A 19,973-nucleotide genomic window follows, 5' to 3' on the forward strand; every position below is an offset into this window, starting at 1 on the left:
AAGTCTTCAGAATCCAGTCTCCAGCTGGACCAGACACATTTCCAGCACTGCTGCAGCTCAAGGTCCTGGGTGTGGCTGGCCCTCCCCGCCCCTGTGAGGAAGGCTGGTCCACTGGTCTCTTGAAAGAAAGCACCTTGGGCTGGTTGGATGCCAGTGCTTCTGGACTGTGCCGCTGAGGTCTTGAAGGGTGCTTTGCCTCCCCCGGAAAGGCAGACAGTGTGCAGCTGCAGAAGGGCCCACCACAGGGGGACCCCTCACCCCCAGGCTGGGCTTCAGGGCAGCACGTGAGTTCCAGGCTCTGAGGCCCTCCACTAACCACTGCCTGCGTGGAGGTACTGCAGGATCTCATTCTACCCACCACGTGGTACAGGGACAGAGAGTGGGGAAACTTGCTGTGCAAGGCGGGAGGTGTAGGGCAAAGGAGGTAGACTTTGTTTGACCAGAAGGAATTTCTGACAATCATCGCTTCCCAACAATGCAAGCCGACTTTCTTCGGCAGCAGGGACCAAGGACATTCATGCTGGCAGTGACATCATGTCGTCTGCTACGATTTGGGGGCAGAAGGAGTGACACTGACCTCCACACATGGCCAAGGACAGCCCTGTGAACTCATTCCCACCCCACCTGCAGCTCTAAGTGAAACACTCTCAATGTGTGTCACTCTGAGTAAGTTGCCCACTGGGGCCTCACTTTTCTCATTTATAAAATGGGAATAATGATCCTTACCTCACCTCATGGTGCTGTTATAAGGATGTAATAAAGTACGCCATGTAAAGTAAATTAGCATAGTACTGGCACTTCGTAAACATTAAATAAATGTTATCTGCTGTTACCCAAATGTTCTGAGATAACTGTCACCATTCTGAATGGGCAATTATTATTTTTTAACACTGTAGAATTTTTAAATAGAGGAGATAATTCATTGAGCTGGTGCTCTTATGATTTGAGCATTTTTCTACATGTGTGTTTTACTTTAATTTTAAAAAAGTTGTAGTAAAAAAAAAGAAAGGTAGAGCAGAGATGAGAGGAGCTGGACTCTTGGTGATGTTGTCTGGGCTGTTAGATACAGTTTTACTTGTCTGAGGCTCAACTGCCTCTCAACTTCCAGCAACTTGGAAAAAAAGAAAAGAGTAGAAAAAGAGGAGAATCCAGGAAACTAAAGTACCCTGTAGGATTTAAATAGAAGCCCAGCCTCCACCAGGTAAACTTCTGATGTGAACAAAGCCTGGAGATGACCTCCTGGGGAGCCTCCCACCCCTACCTGTCAGAGAGGGCACTAAGCAAAGTTTTCCCAACACTTACTCCTATTATAAAAAATTCGTCAAATAGCGAACAGATATCCCATGAGATGAAAGGGGACCCTCTGGGATTGAGAGCTGCTTCCCTCCTGGAGCCCAATCAAGTGGCTAAATCAGCAACTTGTGTGTTTAAACACCCTATTGGAAGCCAGGCCCTGCCCAGGGCCATGCTCACATCAACACTGGACGGGAAGGATTCTTAGCACCCTTTGGCAAATGAGGAAATCAAGTCACAGGGGCCTAATCCCCCACCTCCCACCCTCAGAACACGCAGACACTCATCACAGACAAGGCAACTGTAGCCCTAACACGTGCTGTGAACCACTCAAGGTCAGCCTGTCCCCAGGGTGGCCTAGTCCCAAGGAAGGATTTTTTTTCTATGACTGTTTGGAATTGACCCAGAGATTCTTAAGGGCACAGGCTTCACAGACTTCCAGAGATGTAAATTAGTCATTTCTCCAGAGTGTTATTTCTAGAGACGAGAGAGGAGAGAGAGAGGGAGAGAGATCAGTTTATTCCAAGTAAACATACCAACACGCTGGGCAGAAAGCAGGCAGGGCCGAAGCACATCACATCATCGGGAGCCCAGCTACAACAGGAAGCAGGTCCACCCTAACCTTTGTCCTTTAGATGGAGCTGTCTGAAGCAGCCTCTGTCCCTCAGAGGAACTTGGATGTTAGGACCGGTGCCAGTTCAGAATTCAAACAACGTTCCTCAAAGGCAGCTGAGCCTACTGTGTAGCACGGTGTCGCCCGCCCAGCAGCCCGAGGTGGGGGCAGGAAGTCGTGTCTGTGAGGCGCCAGGCCCAGCACGGGGCACTGCAGCACCACGGCTGCAGCAGACGGCGGCTCCATCCACTTCAGCTGCTCTAGGCCCAGCTAAGGGACCCCCGAGAACTCATGATTTGTCAGGCCACCCTCTGAGCTTCCAGAGGAAAAACAACATGTGCATTTGTCAGTGAGCACATGTTCACTTGTTTATTTCCCAGGCAACAGGAGAAGGAGCTGGGAGTCACAACCCCAGCAGTTTGGGACACTGCTGGGATTTCTCGCTGGGCAAAGTTCGAAGAAAGAGAAGGGACAAGGGTCACCTGTAAACTCCCCTCCCTTCCCTATCACCTCAGAGAAACAGGGTGCATCAGATAATGCAAGGCAGGCACAAACGGCGCCCTCATTCATTTACTCACTCATTCGTTCCATACATATTGATATGCCAAGCATTTGCAAAGTGCTGGTGTCAGAAAAAGGAGCAGGACACAGCTCCTCCCTCCAAGGAGCCCCTAATCTTGTGGGGGAGACCCAGGAAAATCCTCAGTCCTAATGCAGCAAGGACTCCTGGGATGCAGACGTGCAGAGTAAAGGCAGGATCCTTCCAGCTGCTCACAGCCCGCTCAGGAGGAGGACGGCTCCTGGTGCCAGTGGAAGCGCCCTAGAACCCAGGGCTTCGAGTGAAAACCCAGCCTGCTCCCCAGGGCAGGAAAAAGGGCTGAGACTACAGGCTTTGGACGTTTCACATGGGGACCAATGAGAAACATCAGAGTCGGCAAACAGGAGCTGGTTTGGAAAAGGCTGCAAAAAACTCTGAAGGACACAGAGGAATCTGAAAATGACCACTTCTCCAAAGACGCACTTCTGGCTTCCCAGGCATGGGGGTGGGAGTGGGAGGGGGCAGGTATGCAGGAGAGGCAGCCTTTGCTCTCACCCAAGCAGAGGCAGTGCATTTTCTCCGGAGCAAAACGAGCGAAGGCTACTCGGCTGCTCCTTGACAGACCCTGCCCCTCTGCTCCTGTGACTCAAATACATCTGCGGCCAGGGCTCTGTTCTCACAAGAACGTCTTATCATGTCGGTTCATACACGCATGGGGTAAAAAACAAACCCCACTCCGCTCTATACATTCAGAATCAAGCGCTGATCAATCCCAGTCTCTCCGGGGTAAGGACCAAGGTGGTCCTGGTTGCCCTGCTTCAGAGGCCCCACTCCCCACCAGGTGCCAAGTGAGCAGTGGGCTCTCAGCTTCCATGAAGTGTGGGAACTTGAAAGGATCTGAGTCTACTGACAGCAGAAGCCGAGGCCCTGGGAACTGATTTCCCGCCAGCCTAGGACCCAGGCCTCCTGAACAAAGCCGGTCCAGGGCTCCCTCCTCAGTAATGGCCGAGAAGTATTAACCAGCTTCCAGTCATTTCTCTTCCTCATGGGACAACTTCAGCATAGTAAGTAAAAATGCAAAGAAGACAGAACGTGAGACAGCCGCTCCAGTGCTGGGGACACCCACCTACTCTCTGCTCATGAATTACTTCAGCCACAGATGGTCTAACCGCCCACCAGAGGCTCTGAGCGGCCTCGAAAATCTGACGTCAGGCTGGTTTAGTTAAAGCCAGAATTTCATTAGCTTACAGCCTGAAATCCAATCCAATTTGTTTCCAGTCAGATGTATGGGCCCCCCGTGTACAAGGTACTGCAGACACCACGTGAAGCCGACAACAGCAGCACAGCAATCGCTGGGTCCATTGCTTGCAGGCAGTGCCCAGCACCACCCAGGCACTCTATGGGTCTGTCTCAGCTAATCCTCACAGTGACTCTCCAGGGCAGGAAAACTGAGGCTGAGGAACAAGGGACAGACTGGATCTGAACCCGGTGCAGCTTCACACACCAGGCACGCAGTCTCCAAACTTAGTAGAGAGAGAAGCGAGTTAAGTATCCTAAAGATGGCTCAAATGAAGCAGAGTACAGGTTCAGAGGAAGGAGGGCTCGTGTGCCCCACTCAGAACAATCCAGTGCCCATGGGTGCAGGGCCCTGTGCTCGCCTGCGAGCGCCACTGCCCTGCCCCCACCCCAGCCGACTCAGATGCACATCTCAGCGTGGGCTCCTCTTCCTCTTTTTTAAGCCAGAGCCCAGCAAATATGCCGTGTATTAGATGTGTTCACAACTCTGATCACCAAGGAAGCAAGTCACCACAAGAGTAGAAGAAAAGACTTTCAGGCCAGTACTGCTTGTAAAAGTGAATCACACCCTTCTGGAAAAGTCCAAGACCAAGATGGCTCACTCACAGCATCACATCAAAGATGTGGCCACCTCCTGGCCATGCTAGCACCTGGGCTAAAAATACCCTCAGTGATGAAATCTCAGGCACAGTCTCTTAGCCTAAGGGAGAGAGGCCAAAGTTACACACTGAGTCTTTCAATTTGGGAGGTGGGATTACGGATGGAACTGAGACACTATTTTTAAACAACAGGTCGCTGAAAAATACGTATTTTAGTGACTGCTGGAGTTGCCAACATTTGGCTAGAAAGCATTGGAAAGGGGATTTTCTGAAGTCAAAAAGCCCTCTCAGTTCTCAAGGAATTTATTATACCTTTACAGTCTGTCATAAATAACAAATGGCCTCACGATATGTATTTCTAAAAGACAGTTCCTCAGTGGTGGCCAGCCCCCTTCCTGGATCTTGGACTCAGCCAAACAACATTCCTCTAACTCTCTCTTGTTCAGAACTCTCCAAAAACCTACCCCACCCCAGTGAGTGCCTTTAGTAAAAATCCAATTGCCTCATTCTAGAATCCTCAGAGCAGGAAACAGTGTGCATTTTTTGAGAAGACATCTCATTTTCCCTTGTTCTCCCTCCGCAGCCGTATCCTTTAAGTGTCCTAGAATTGAAGTTCTTTTTAAAGGACCAAATCTTTGCACAGGAGGCGGCTTCCTGCCGATTGTCTAAAGGCCTCCATCTCGGCAAGCCAAGGAGGAAGAACACGCACAGGCCACATGGCGAGGGGAAGGCAGAGACATGTCTTCTCAAAGTCGGCTGTCTGCGTTCAGAATTCACTTTTCCAGTGGAACATTATTAAAAACCGAGCTCAGGCCCTGGCCATGGGGTACAACGTGGCTCCTTCCACCAGCCAGATGCTAAGCATTTGGAACCACAGAGGGTCCGTGGTTGAACAGGAATGTAGGTCCTGCCCTCAACTGGTTTATCAGCTAACACGGAAGTAAAGCTGTACACCCAGGGCTCCAAAACACAGCAGAGCGAGACAGCTGCTGAAGAATTAAAGGGTTTACTTCCTGACATAGCCACAAAACATTCATGAAGGAAGCCCTGGAGTTTTAAGCCAAGCAGACACTGCAGAATCCAGCTGTGAAAAATGCAAAGGGATGAGGGTTGACTTGGGTGAAAAGGCATCCTTGAGAGACGAAGCTGAGTGGACCTTGGCTACACAGTGGGGGGCAGATGTGTGGTCTGCTCTTCCTGCTAACGTTTACTGCAAGTCACAACCCACTAGTAGGTCCCCAAATCAATTTCCTGGATCAAAACATGGAACAGAATACCAAATATCAGAGGGCACTGCAAATAGTAAGGCTAGATATTTCATGAAACTTATTTCACTTACGACCAACTTGACACGCTAAAGACCCTTCTCCCTGGGGAGCACGGGGTAGAGAAACCCTCTCACTAGGACAAAGAGGAGCCACAGGTCAGGGGTCCTGTAGGGCAATCAAGACTGCAAATCTAGTCTGTACCCGAAGTCACCAGGACACTGGTTGAGCTTCCCGACCTGGGTCTGGAACTAAGAATCATGCACAGGTGTAGCGCCAATAGGTGGGTCATTTCTAAGGTGGAGGCTTACCAGTAGCTTTCAAACCTTTTCTGACCGCAGTAAGAAATGTATTTTATTTTGCAATCAAGTACACGAAGTATATCAAAAATCTACAGGTTTTAAATTCTCTTTCACTTTTTAATCCACTGAGTCGATTCTACGACCAAACAGTGTTTTAGTCCCTCCCCGGACGGTGAGTAAGGAGCAGTGGGAGGAACTGTGCGGCCGGCGGTGGCATCACCGTGACCTGCAGCTGCTCAGAGTGCTGGCTCTCCACCCAACCTGGACCTAACGAATGGAGGTCTATGCGGAAGGGACCCCGGAACTGGGGCTTTAACTAGTCCTCCAGGTAACTCTGCAGCACACTCACATTTGAGAAGCACTGTTTTGGAAGACAAAGATCTGGGGGAAAGCAGTCAAACTGATAAGAAACTCCAAATCTTGGGCCAAAGAGGGGGACGGGCTGACTGCAAGATCCTCTGACTCTTGACAGAAGGGGAGGGTCTCCTCTCAGATCAGAACATTCCTCAGGATAAGCCCCTCCTGATGGGGAGACGGATTTGTAAACGCTGTACCTAGAACAGACCTGCATTAGCACAGCCAGGGGACCTGGGGGAAAGGGGTGACCACCAGTCTCAGCTGACAAATTCCAACCAGCCACCCCAAGCAAGACTCTCTAGCTACAAGGCTCAGAGCACAAGTAAGACGATAAATAAAACAGGGCCTACCGTGTGCAGAGCTCTCGGGACACGTGTTTCACGCGGAACTGGTGACTGAAGTGATCAACCACTGCTCTTCCTTCTGCTTAGTGCCATGCTCACTGATACCTGGCATCTGCTTTGTGCTAGAAAAATCTGTGATTTCTGCCCTCAAGTAATTGCTCTAAGACAGTGATTCTCAAGAGGGTAGAGAGGTGGGTAATGACAAGGTTTTGGTCTAAAAAAGCATAAACAAGACACCCATACAACACATTCACATTTGCAGTCAGAAGAAAGCAAACCTGGACAAAATAGACAGAAGCTGAAAGGGGAAGGGCTGAGGTGTCCGAACGACCACAGTTAGGGCTGGGGGGGTGAGAGGCCACCACACTGACCCCAACCATGAATGAACTGTTTCCTCCATGGAAAATGAAGTATCTTTAAAGTCCTTTAAGTATCTTTAAAATTCAAGCACATTCTAAGATGAAAACCACATTTCACATTCGAGATGGGAAATCTTGTATTTCCTAAAGAGGAAAACAAAATCAACTGGGAAGGAAAGGAATTTGCCCAGGACCCAGACTCCCCAAGCACAGGTCCCCCCAGATGTGACAGCTAGCAGTATGTTCCTGTCACCCAGTCTGTGTGGGGTCTACAAAGACCCCTCCCTTGGAGGAGAGGGTGTGGCAGAAGAAAGTCTGGTGGTATTCAACCAAAGTTTCCAAGAGCCACCAAGCGGCCATAGAGAAAAACATGTCACTTCATTTCTTCCAGGAAGCGTGGGCCCATCATGTACTCATCATGACTTAACTCTGCTAAAAGATAGTTTTTGTTCTGCGACTGGTGTCCGCCAGCCACGGGTGTCCTCAGAACTAAGGGTACCTTAATAATAAAATACGCAGCTTCCAAAAAGCTCATGGATATGTTTGAAAAACGCATGAAAATCAGTGGATTGGATCTGTAAATGGGTCTACGTTCTGCAGAAAGCTTGGCACATTTTTTTAAGGCCACCTTTTCAAACATTTTTGGTTCGAACTTTCTTTACAAACTGAAACATCACCACAGAGCAGGGATCAAAATAGATTTAGTTTCTTGGTAATAATATTTCTGTATTCTTTGTGGTAGAGGTTGAGAGTAGGGTTTTTATTTTCAATTCTATTTATTTGTTTGTTTGTTTTTGGCTGCATTGCGTCTTTATTGCTGTGCACAGGCTTTCTCCAGTTGCAGCGAGCAGGGGCTACTCTTTGTTGCAGTGTGCAGGCTTATTATTGTGGTGTGTTCTCTTGTTGCGGTACACAGACTCTAGGCGTGCGGGCTCAGTAGTTGTGGCTCTCGGGCTCTAGAGCGCAGTCTCAGTAGCTGTGGCAGACAGGCTTAGCTGCTCCACGGCACGTGGGATCTTCCCGGTCTAGGGCTCAAATCCACGTCCCCTGCATTGGCACGCAGATTTTTAACCACTGCGCCACCAGGGAAGCCCCAAAACTCAGGTTCTTGATGTCTCATTGCAAAAAGAATCCAGTGAGAGACAAAGTGATAGGTAAGAAGAGGATTTAGAGAGAAACACACTCTACAGAGTGTGGGCCATCTCAGAAGGCAAGAGAGGTGAGAGTAGTGTTTTTAAATTTTTCACCAAAACAAAAATATTAGCACACAGCTGTGTGTCCTGAAGCTTGGTTAAAGTCCGTCTGTACGGGGTTCCCCCACTTTATCTTCAACATTCATTTCTGAGGCGATGAACCAAAACCAACCACGGAGAAGTCAGTTCTGAAACAGGCAGCCTCTTCTATCCAGTCTCATGGAGCACTGTTTGGCTTTAAAATTCTGATCTCCTACTTAAAGAAGCCAGCCTCATAAAACTCAGCTCACACTTCTGTGCTATACAACTGGCCCTGGGCCAATTCCCCAAAGCATGAGAGGTCCCACTCTGGGCCTCTCCCCAGGCACGAAGAAATCTAGAGCTCCACACTTGGTTCAGGAAAAAACTTTTCTCCTGCGTGATTTCCCTCTTCCAGGGCTATAGCTACGCGTGGCCCATGGCACTTACGTAACTCTGCTGGCTTGGGCGTGGCAGGAGCTTGGAGAGGTGTAAACTGACGGCATCCGTCTGGTGAATGTATATGTCCCCTGACGTTGCCCCACCTGTGCCATAAGGCCCCAAGCTGAAGAGAGTGCCCTGTAAGCAAAGTCCAACCCAAGCTGGCTGCCTGCCAAGGAAGATCCTCTGTCACATTCCCCTCACTCCTCCTCAGAGGAGAAGGAAGCCTGTGGAGGCGGATGACTGTGTGAGGTTAACATAGCACTTTTCAAACCCCTAAGTGCTCAGCGCCCAGGATGCAGCAGTGAGTCAGACAGACATGGCACCAATACTTAAAAGGAACAGGGAAGGAAGACCTGAAACACACCATTGCAAGGATGACAACTGCTACAAAAGGGGGGCCAAAGCCCACTAACCAAATCGGGGGAGGGCGGTGAGGCCTGAACCTTGCCCTGGGTTTCCCCAGAGGCAGGCTGAGACCGGGTTCAGGTGCAAGTCGCTTATGTGGGAGGTGCTGGCAGGGGAGCGGGGCACAAGACAGGGAAGGAAAGGCAGCCACTAAAAGGCGCACTTTAAAGCCCTCTTTCACGGTGGGCAACCACACGCAGCCCTGCAAGGAAGCCGGTTTAAACTGAAGCCTGAAAGATTCACAGCGGTTGGCCAGATTTTCATTTTCTTTCTGGTGGGGCTAGAGGAGTGGACTGCGGAAAAGTGTTCCTGGCAGAGGGAAGGGCAGGTTTAGAAGGCCAGGGTCAGCAGGGTCAAGGTGAATCAGGAGACCTGACAGAAGGTCAGTATGGCGGCTGATGCCGGGGAGCTGGGCCCTGATGGACTAGGGAGCCTGAAGCCCCTGAGGGTGCTGGGAAGTGCGTTTTACAGCGGGTGACGTAGCACAGGGTCCAGCATGTGCTTTCTTCACTTGCTACAGAAATCTAAATATGGTCCCCAACAGGGTGAGAAGCCAGCCACTCTGAAGCCATCTTCCTTTCAACAAGGAGATTCATTACCAATGTACTGGTGGTCTTGCTGTTTAGACAAAGTGAATTCCCCCAACCCTGTCTTAACGCAAATTGCCATAAGGCAAAGTCCAAGTGTGCAGGCACACCTTAGGCCAGCAGAGACACAGGAAGAGTAAGCGGGAATTTAAGGCAAATGTTAGCCATGTATTGCCTATAACGCAACCTGTTCCACATCACATTCTCCTTAAAACAGCCCATAATTTATTGAGCACTTACCATGCCAGAAATTAATGTAAAATCCATTTTATGGATGAAGAAACTAAGGCTCAGAGAAAATAAGTAGGCTCAAAGTCACTCAGCAATTGGGGAAATAGCCTGAACTCAGACTGCTCATCCTGCTGCAAGCTGACTCAATCATGCATGAAAGTGTCTTCTTCAAGCATTATCAGTGACTGTGTCTTTTCAAGTGGGAAGGTGCTGGGAAGGTGGCACCAGGGTGATGGAAAATGAAAAAGTGTGCACAGGAAACGCCTACAGTAACCTTCTTCTGCCTACACTGAACAGCTTTTGCTCCAAGCCTGGCTGCCCATCAGGGATCCTCACCATCCCAGCCAGAGCAAAGAGAGAAGGGCTGTGAGTCAAAGAGCCATGGAACTCAGAGGTCCATCAGGAGTGCTCCTCCAGAAAAGGGAACCCTCCTACACTGTCGGTGGGAACGTAAGTTGGTGCAGCCATTATGGAGAACAGTCTGGAGGTTCCTCAAGAAACTAAAAATAGAGTTGCCATATGATGCAACAATCCCATTCCTGGGCATGTATCTGGAAAAAACTTTTATTTTGAAAAGATACGTGCACCCCTATGTTCACAGCAGAACCATTCACAACAGCCAAGACATAGAAACAACCTAAATGCCCATCAACAGAGGAATGGATAAAGAAAGTGTGGTACACGTATACAATGCAGTTATCACTCAACCATAAAAGGAATGAAATAACGCCATTTGCAGCAACACGGATGGTCCTAGAGATGATCACACTAACTGAAGTAAATCAGACAGAGAAAGACAAATACCATATTTGTCCACATATTTGTGGAATCTAAAATATGACAGAAATGAACTTAGCTATGAAACAGAAACAGACTTACAGAATAGAGAACAGACTTGTGGTTGCCAAGGAGGAGGGGGTGAGGGAGGGATGGATTGGGAGTTTGGGATTAACAGATGCAAACTATTATACAGAGAATGGATAGACAACAAGGTCCTACCATATAGCACAGAGAACTATATTCAATACCCTGTGATAAACCATAATGGAAAAGAAGATGAAAAAGAATGTATATCAAAAGAAATATGGGGGACTTCCCTGGTGGTCCAGTGGTAAAGAATCTGCCTTGCAATGCAGGGGACGCGGGTTCAATCCCTGGTCAGGGAACTAAGATCCCGCATGCCGTGGGACAAGTAAGCCCGTGCGCCACAACTACTGAGCTCGCGCGCCTCAACAAGAGAGCCTGCGGGCCGCAAACTACAGAGCCCACGCGCTCTGGAACCCCCGCACCACAACTACAGAGCCCGTGTGCCCTGGAGCCTGCGCGCCACAACTAGAGAAGAGAAAACCCGCACGCCACAACACCACGCACCACGCACCACACACAACGAAAGATCCCGCGTGCTGCAACTAAGACCCGACGCAGCCAAAATTAAAAAATAAATAAATAAAATCTTTAAAAAAGAGAAATATGTATAACTGAATCAGTATGCTGTACAGCAGAAATTAACACAACTTTGTAAATCAACTGTACTTCAAAAAAAATAAATTACCAAAAAGGAAAAAAAAGGGTGCTCCTCCACTCCACCTTCAGTACCAACAGCACAGCGTGGAAATCACCTGTGCAGGTGGCTGACTTTCCCTCAAGGCAGCGTCCCATCCACAGCTGACCAAGCACGAGGGCGGTGCTAACATCTCCCAGACAGTCAAGAGACATGAGGGAGGAAGTGGCAACAATGTGAGGACACTACTCAGCTCCCAAACAAACCACTCCCTTTGCTGGGTGGCGGATACCATCCGGTCACAAATGGGCAGCTGCTATAGGGCACTTTTGCGGGAGTAACTAACCAATATATGGAACAATACCTCTTATCCTCTTATTCTGTCCCAAGTTGTCTTTCTTCCCAAGAGAGAAACTGGGGAATGTGGTCACCATAGAAGTTTGCCAATTTAGAGACATCAGAATACAGTAAGTCCCTTACATACGAACCTTCAAAGAAGCGAATGTGCGTTCGCATGTCCAATCATGTAAGTTAGTTCACGTATCTGGCGTATACACTGACACGTGCGTGCATCCTCTACAAGTGGCTGTGCTTTTGTGTACTTTACTGTACTGTATAGAGTACAGCAGTACGCTACCATCTCCCATCTCCTCTCCCTCCTCCAGTCAGTAACTCTTCTTGCCTGTTCACTCAGTGCCAGGCCCTGTATGCCAGCTATTGTACTGTAGTACTGGACTTTTCAAGGGACTGTAAGATGAAAAATGTTTTCTTTATTTTTTGTGTTTGTTTGTTATGTATTATTTGTGTGAACAGTATTATAAACCTATCACAGTATTATATGGCCGATTGTGTTAGTTGGGTACCTAGGCTAACTTCGCTGGACTTACGAACAAACTGGACTTATGAACGCGCTCTCGGAACGGAACTCATTCGTATACAGGGGACTTCCCGTACATTTCTCTTTCCAGAAAGCGGGAGGAAAGGTCCGGCATTTAGTGTCAGTTCTGCCACTAATGAGTTTCGTCAGTTAGGCCCGGCGCAACTTCTCCAAGCCTGTCGTCTCATCTGGAAAACAAGGGCAATAAGCATAGATCACTGGCTCTCAGAGTGCGGCCCTGAACCACCAGCAGCGGCAGCCTCGCCCAGGAGGGACTGGTCTGAAGCGCCATCTCTTGCGCCCCGCGCCACGCCTAACTGGATGGGAGACTCGGGCTGGGGCCCAGCGCTCTGCTTTAACTAGCCTTCCTTTCAAGTGATCCTGTTACACACCAAGTTTGAGAACCACTGGCCTAGCTGATTTCCCTTCTTTCTTCATTGTTTTATAAGTCCACTATTCTTTACCCTCTCCCTGCCTGCCGTGCTACTGACTTCATTTACCCAACAAATACTTACGAAGCCTCTACTGTGTGCTAGGGGACACCTGGTGAACAAGGCCAAGTGCGCTTTGTGGAAAGCAGGCGGGTGAGCACACTCTGATGACAACGGATGTGCACGTGGCTTGTTCCTGGTTGTTGGATCAGCAGCACGACCCCGTTTTCCAGCAACTTTCCCCTTTACCCACGACCTTCCTCCAAAACTTACTTCACTTTTAAAAATAAGGTGTTTTGCATACAAGCAGAGATGCAAGGTGCCAGCAAATAAAATGTTACTGTATGGCTACTGATGAAAGAACTAGATTATGCAATTAAAATAAGCAAAGAAAAATCTACTGGAAAATTTCTATATAGAAAAGAGTAACACAGATAACATTTCTTTCCTCCTAAAACTATTTTAGTGACTCACAGTGTTTACAAGTCTTGACTGTTATTCTAGGCACAAAATAAACACCAAGTGACATTTTTAGCAGTCCATTTTGCTTCAGGAGGTATACACAGGAAATGCAAAAGCAAAAACAAAAGCTAAAATGCTCTACTCTAAGAGGTAAGACGCAACCCAACTACCATAACATTAAAAACAACTAAAATTAGCTTCCTCCCTTACGCCTAAGGGTCCTGCTAAAAGCTTGAGCCAAGAGCTTTTCCTCCTCCCCCCTTGGTCCAAGTGACCAGGGAGGGTGATTGAAACGTGGCCAGAAGGCAAACAAACAGCCCGGCTACTGCAGACCTTGTCTTCAACACTGGCTGCAGAAGAGAGCCTTGGTCTGCACCAAGCCCACAGATACACTCCACGTCAGAATGGAATTCTCCTCAAGCAAAATTACATCATGGGATTTGACCTCTAGAGCAGAAGCAGAAATCAGAGATCTCACCCAGAGCACAGGTCAACAAGCTCTTGTCTACATTAGTTAAAACACGTACCTAATAATTAATGTAACACCCTCACAGCTGCTTCTACTCAGAAGCAGGAACAAAGCAACTCTTCCCCTACGTAGGTATTTATTTAGGTGACACTAAACACATACCTAATAAGACAGTTTAAAATAGAACATAACCAAAAGCTTGGAACACAATATTTACTGTGACTGAGCCATGATCATTCAGTTCTTAAATTTCCTAGTAGCAAAGGTAAAAGGGCAAAAAGATAGGTTAATTTTGGACCATCCAAAGAAAATACATGAACTCAACAGAAGAGGGAAACTTTTCCAGACACAACATTCTAGAAAGAAATTTCAAGTAGGATGTGAAGGAACACTGTGAATTGAGCCTTCCATCTTGGCTTTACACGATCTACAATGTTCTTCATGTAACCAGTTAATATCTGCTATCTATTAAAGAATCAATAACCCAATAACTTTATCAGGGAAGCCATTTCTCAGGAATGTAAGCTAATAATATAGCCTGGTGTGTTGTTTCCAGGAGCTCCGGCTTAATATAGAAATAACCCTTGAAGAACTTAATGGAAATGTGGTCTCTCCCCACCTATTTTTGGCAGAAATGAGATGTCAGTCGGAGGCCTAAACTCGGTGCAGTTAAAGTACTGATGACCTGGCCCACGTCCGCACCCACAGGACTATCAAGCACTCCTGGCACTACCGGGGACTTTGGGTGCAAAAGAAAAACCAAACAAATGGTGCACCTGCGAGCCGGCCCCCACCAGGGGGAGGAGAACCAGCAGCCCACTTCCTCCTCAGAGAATCTCTCTTCAAAGAGCCCCGCATTCAGACAGGCAGCCAAGATTACACAGGGAGGCTGAAGGTGTGCTTTTACCATTTCCCCCAGCTTTTTGTGAGTAAAGTGGTTAAGGTCTAGAAGGGCAGGAGAATGACAAAGAGGACAGCAGCATAAGACAGATCAAGAAGTCAGGAATCCTTCAGCCCGGAGAAGCAGCACTGAGGTTAAGGGGTGAACAAGAAGGCCATCACCAACATGGCCCCCAAGTGTGGGAAGTAGGGGCCCCACTGAAACTCAAGGGAAGAATTCAGGCCAAAACCTCATCACTGACAAAAAGGAGGCACCCAGGCAGCTGTGTGCAAGATGGACTATGAAGTCTCCAGGTGCCAACACCTGGGAAGCTGAGGCTGACTCTGGGGAGGACACGCACGAGGACAGGCCCATCCTCCACGTGTCCACTGGCCGAAGAACACTGGGCTAGCCAGTGTGAGGTGTCCATCTCCTCCACCATGACCACGGCAACATCATGAGCAGGGCATCTCTCATTAGTTCCTTGCCAGAAATACCTTGTCAGGGCCGTAAAAATGACCACAGGAGCCGCTTCTGGATTTGCCAGGTGAGATGAGAAAGGCACTAGGGCTTCCCCGGTGGCACAGTAGTTAAGAATCCGCCTGCCGATGCAGGGGACACGGGTTCGAGCCCTGGTCCGGGAAGATCCCACATGCCGCAGAGCAACCAAGCCCGTGCGCCACAGCTACTGAGCCTGTGCTGTAGAGCCCGCGAGCCACAACCACTGAAGCCCACATGCCTAGAGCCCATGTTCCACAACAAGAGAAGCCACCGCAATGAGAAGCCCGCGCACGTCAACGAAGAGTAGCCCCCGCTCGCTGCAACTAGAGAAAGCTCGTGCGCAGCAACGAAGACCCAACGCAGCCAAAAATAATAAATAAAATAAATGAAAGAAAGAAAGAAAAGGACTAAAGAATGAAAGCTCACCAGGCTGCGATCAGACGTGCTGTTGGAGGTGAACTGCTGCAGGCTCAGCATCATGTGAGGGGTCCACCTCTTCCCGGGGCCAGTTTACAAGGGCAAGAACAGAACAGCACTCCTGGGCTGAGGTTCTGTGCTAACCAGGCAGGGAGAGGGCTGCGGTCAAGCCTGGCTCCACCACTAACTAGCTCTGAAAACTCGAACATTAATTTAACATCCTCATTAGCAAAATGGAGACAAACAATAGCACCCACTACAAAGGGCTACTGTGAGTAATAAATGACAGAATATGTACTTACCTGAGAATTAAGCTTTTTTACACAAGTAACCACATCAGATAGGGGTCCTACAACTGCTAGCCTCTTTTTGCTTAGGCAAAACAATAACAAACACCAAGTGACATTCTTGGCAGTCCATTTTGCTTCAGGAGGTATTACATACAGGAAATGCAAAAGCAAAAGCAAAAGGTAAAATGCTCTACCCTAAGAGGGAAGACCTTCTAGGCCTTCTCTGACTTCACATTTAAAAAGCAGGGGAGAAATACTACACAAACACATTGATTTATTTGACACACATGCAAATTTTTCTGAACCATATGAGAGTAAGTGGGCTCCCTAAAATACTTCATTGAGTAGTTCCTAAGAATAGGGATACTCTACATCACTGCAGTGCAGTATTCAGCTTCATAAAATTTAACACCGATACAATACTGTTATCTAAGCCACCATTCATATTACAATTTTGTCAAGTGGCCCAATAATTTAAGGACAAGCTCTAAGGAGGAAAAAAACTACTGCAGATTCCCAGGGTTAGCCTGGATTCTTACAATGTTAAGTATGAACCAGTAAACGCTGCTCTAAACTGCTCGTGTTTTGTCGTAGTTCTCCAGCGCCGTGTAACGAAAAACATGCGCGTGTTATTGTTACGAGGTCTCTGCTGGGCAGGGCCCAGGCACGGCTCAGACGCACCCTCTGCCAAGGCTGTGGTCAAGGTGTCGGCAGGCTGAGGCCTCATCCAGAGGCCTGACCTGGGAAGGCTCTGTGTCCAAGCTCCCTCAGGCAGCCCAGCTTGGAGCCATCAGATTAAGGGCCCCAGCTTCTTACTGATGGTAGGCTGGAGGCCAGCCTCAGCTCCTTGACACACATCGCCACTGACTTCTCTAAAGCTTGCAAGGGAGGATGCCTCTAGTGGGTCTGCTAGAAAGACGGTCTGCTATAACAAAACATAATCAGGAAGAGACATCCCATCACCTCTGCCATATTTTCGCGGTCAGAAGTGAGTCACAGGTCCGTCCACACTTCGGGATTACACAAAGGTGTGAACACCAGGAGGTAACAATCACGAGGGCCACCTGAAAGTTTGTCTGCCACATGCTTACAGCTCCCATACAATTATAAAATCAAATTAAATTTATAATTAAAAACATTTAACAATATTGGTTAAACCCATGGACAATGGTTCCTTGAGACTGCATCACCAGTTACAGTGTAGACACAGTGTGGAAAGCTGCAGGATAGTGCTTTGGGTTCAAGATGCTTAACTATGTCAAAATGATGACTCATTCTTACCACTTTTCTCCAGTGAAATCAGGATGACATCATTTTAGCTCTGACATCATTTAGCTTTTCAGGTCGTAGAAACGCACCATCTACATATGAAGTCTACCTGTTCTTTTCTCCTCAGCCCGCACAACTGAAGCACAAAGAGAATATGATGGACTCCATTAACCTCAGATGAATTCAATTATGTACACTTGAAAAACAGAAAGAGGGAGGGAGGAAGGGAAAAGGAGAAGGATACGTATTTTAGGCAAATCACTCTCCATTTCTGTTAATGAGTACATGACTCCAGGTGAAAGTAGGATAGGAGAGGTGAAATGACTGTTTCCTCAGTTCCTTCATGCCTTCTGTGGTGTGAACATCTCACCTCACTAACAGGATTCTGGTATTTAAAGATAACAATTTTCTTTTTACCATGTGGTGCCCAAATATAAAACTAATTCCTACATTTGCTCTAAGCAGGGGTCAGCAAAGTTCTTCTTTAAAGGGCAGTAGAGTAAATATTTTTGGTTTTGTGGGGCATACAGTCTGTCAAGCTACTTGACTCTGCCATTTCAATAGGAAAGCAGCACAGGTGATGTGTAAATGAATGGGTGTGGCTGTGTTCCAATAAAACTATTTACAAAAACAGGCAGCCAGGTGGATCTGGCCCCAGCGGTGGTGGTTTGCACACCCCTGGTCTAAAGAAACAGCATTCTGTATCAATGCCGAAAGGACAGCTCATTTTGTTGGTCTCCAACAGGGATTCTCAAGGGTAATTTGGCTATATGTAACTGTTGTTTTATGTACTTTTATTCAAACCCAACTCCTCTGTATAAAATGCAACTCCACTATATAACTGAGCATCGACACACAGAGCTGTCAAATCAGCCCTGAAATCCAAGTAAAGTCACCACCCAGACTACCTACATACAATACGCTCGGCTCCTGTTTAAATAATTGTTGTTTCTCACTGACCTTCCTTGACCTCCTAGACCAGGTGACTCAGTTAGAGGCCCTGCATGAAGCTCACTGCTCTGTACTGCTGGGTACGTTGACTGCCCCTCTCTTTCACTAGGCCGTGAGAGGCATGGCTGTGTCTCGCCTGCTCGTGACTGTATTCCCAGGGCCCTGCACAGTGCTGGACACGTGCAAAGTCCTCATTAACAAACGCTGAATGAAGTAAAAGATTAGGACCCGTTACATGCCTCCTCAGCCCCAGATACTTTTCATTCACAGCACTTGAATGTAATTACATAGTTGTACTATAATTATTTAGTCCAACTATGAATGGGGTATGAATGGAGTATGAATGGGGGTGAAAAGGAAGATATAAAATAAACTGAACATTTCAACTGCTGAGGTTCAAAATCATACAAAAATAAAATTACCAACAGTATCAGTTATGTTAAAGCAAATTGCTAGCCGCTGGCTTCTTACCAATACTGGAAAATTGGAGAAGGCAAGCCCGAACAAAGGATTCAATTAATAACCAATTATTTTTGAGTGGCCAATTGAGTAACTTACAGAGGGAATTCTATTCACCCCTCCCCACAAGCCTGTTCTCAACTGAGTATGTTCCCTTTAGAATTCATTTTTTAAAATGTCTCAAGAGTGAGGCGGTCCTCAGATTTTTCTTAATTGGAAGAAGGAAAGGAGACACGTAGAAGGACTTCAGCCATTTGCACAACCGTCTTCCTATTTAGAACTCAGAGCTTGCCCAGCCCCTGGGTTGGTGCCAAGGATAACAAGCTTAAATGTAGTTGGCAAATACTTAATGCCAAGTAGGAGACCCTGTCTTCTCTCCCTCCAGGCCATCCAGCCCAGGACTCTACACCCCTAAGCCTTAAAAGAAGTGAGTTTTCATATAAATAGAAAATTAACTTGTCCATCTTGATACTCCATCATCACAGGTCCCAACCGCTGGACGACAACACCCTTCTGGCTGCTTGTACGAGTGTTAGCTACCCACAAGAGCACACCCGACACAGCAGTTCTCCCAATAATCATGGGAGTCACTCGTGCATGGAGGTTTCCTGGGACCTCCTAATGGAAAACATTCTCATTAGGAGCCCAACTGCCCATGAAAAGAAATAAAAATGAGCCACAGCCAGGTCTCTTCTCCCTTTTGAAGGTCAGGACGTGTGCGGTTATCTTCCCAGGCAGAGTTACCTTGAGGAGATGGCACTAGAGATGCCATGCCAGGCAAAAGGAAGACCTTTCAAGATGGACTTGGGACACTGTCCCTCTAAGTCACTCCCTTTGAAAGCTCCCAAATCCCATAAGTTAAGAACTTCAGGGGACTTCCCTGGTGGCGCAGTGGTTAAGAATCCACCTGCCAATTCAGGGGACATGGGTTCGAGCCCTGGTCTGGGAAGATCCCACATGCCATGGAGCAACTAAGCCCACACACCACAACTACTGAGCCCGCACACCACAACTACTGAGCTCACGAGCCACAACTACTGAAGCCTGTGCGCCTAGAGCCTGTGCTCCGCAACAAGAGAAGCCACCGCAATGAGAAGCCCGCGCACCACAATGAAGAGTAGCCCCCACTCACTGCAACTAGAGAAAGCCTGTGCACAGCAACGAAGACCCAACACAGCCAAAAAATAATAAAATAAAATAAAATAAATAAAGGAATTTCAGGGAGAGCTCAGTCAATTATTCCGAGTTTGCAAACACCTGCAACCAATGGTTTTAACTCCTGTGGTTAATAAAAACAGAAAAAGCCCTAAAAGAACCACAATTCACTGTTTATATGTAAACCAAATAAACAGCAATGGGTTTCCTCCTGTACTTCTTATTTCAGTGGATGGTGACCACTCGTGAACATTAAGCCAAAAACCCGGTTGTCATCTTTGACCTGCTTCAACCCTGTTATCCCCAAATCCCTTCCATTGCCAAGTCCTATCCATTTCACCTTCCAAATTATCAGCGTATCTGTCCCACTGCCACCACCCTCATCCATGCAGCCATCACCCGCAGGGATGACTAACTCAGCCTCCGAGTCCATTCTTGCCCTTTCCAGTACATTCTCCCACTGAAGT

At 47.7% G+C, this 19,973-nt stretch overlaps 1 protein-coding gene across 5 annotated transcripts in view; it reads right to left on the reverse strand.

Moving 5' to 3' along the window:
- RAPGEF1 (Rap guanine nucleotide exchange factor 1) overlaps positions 1–19,973 on the reverse strand; it is a 119,898-nt gene that overhangs the window by 81,453 nt on the left and 18,472 nt on the right. Inside the window, exon 1 of one of the 5 annotated variants that reach the window (XM_029201617.1) lies at positions 16,954–19,337. The exons of 2 other annotated variants lie outside the window; for them this stretch is intronic. The gene's annotated coding sequence lies outside the window, so the exon portion shown is untranslated. Of the gene's footprint in view, positions 1–1,829; positions 2,225–15,684; positions 15,994–16,953; positions 19,338–19,973 lie in introns of those variants that run through there. 2 more of the 5 variants (XM_029201619.1, XM_029201618.1) reach the window with 2 other exon arrangements.

The sequence above is a fragment of the Monodon monoceros genome, unplaced genomic scaffold (genome assembly GCF_005190385.1).
Source record: "Monodon monoceros isolate NGI ecotype Baffin Bay Population unplaced genomic scaffold, NGI_Narwhal_1 Super_Scaffold_5, whole genome shotgun sequence".
Lineage (NCBI taxonomy): Eukaryota > Metazoa > Chordata > Mammalia > Artiodactyla > Monodontidae > Monodon > Monodon monoceros.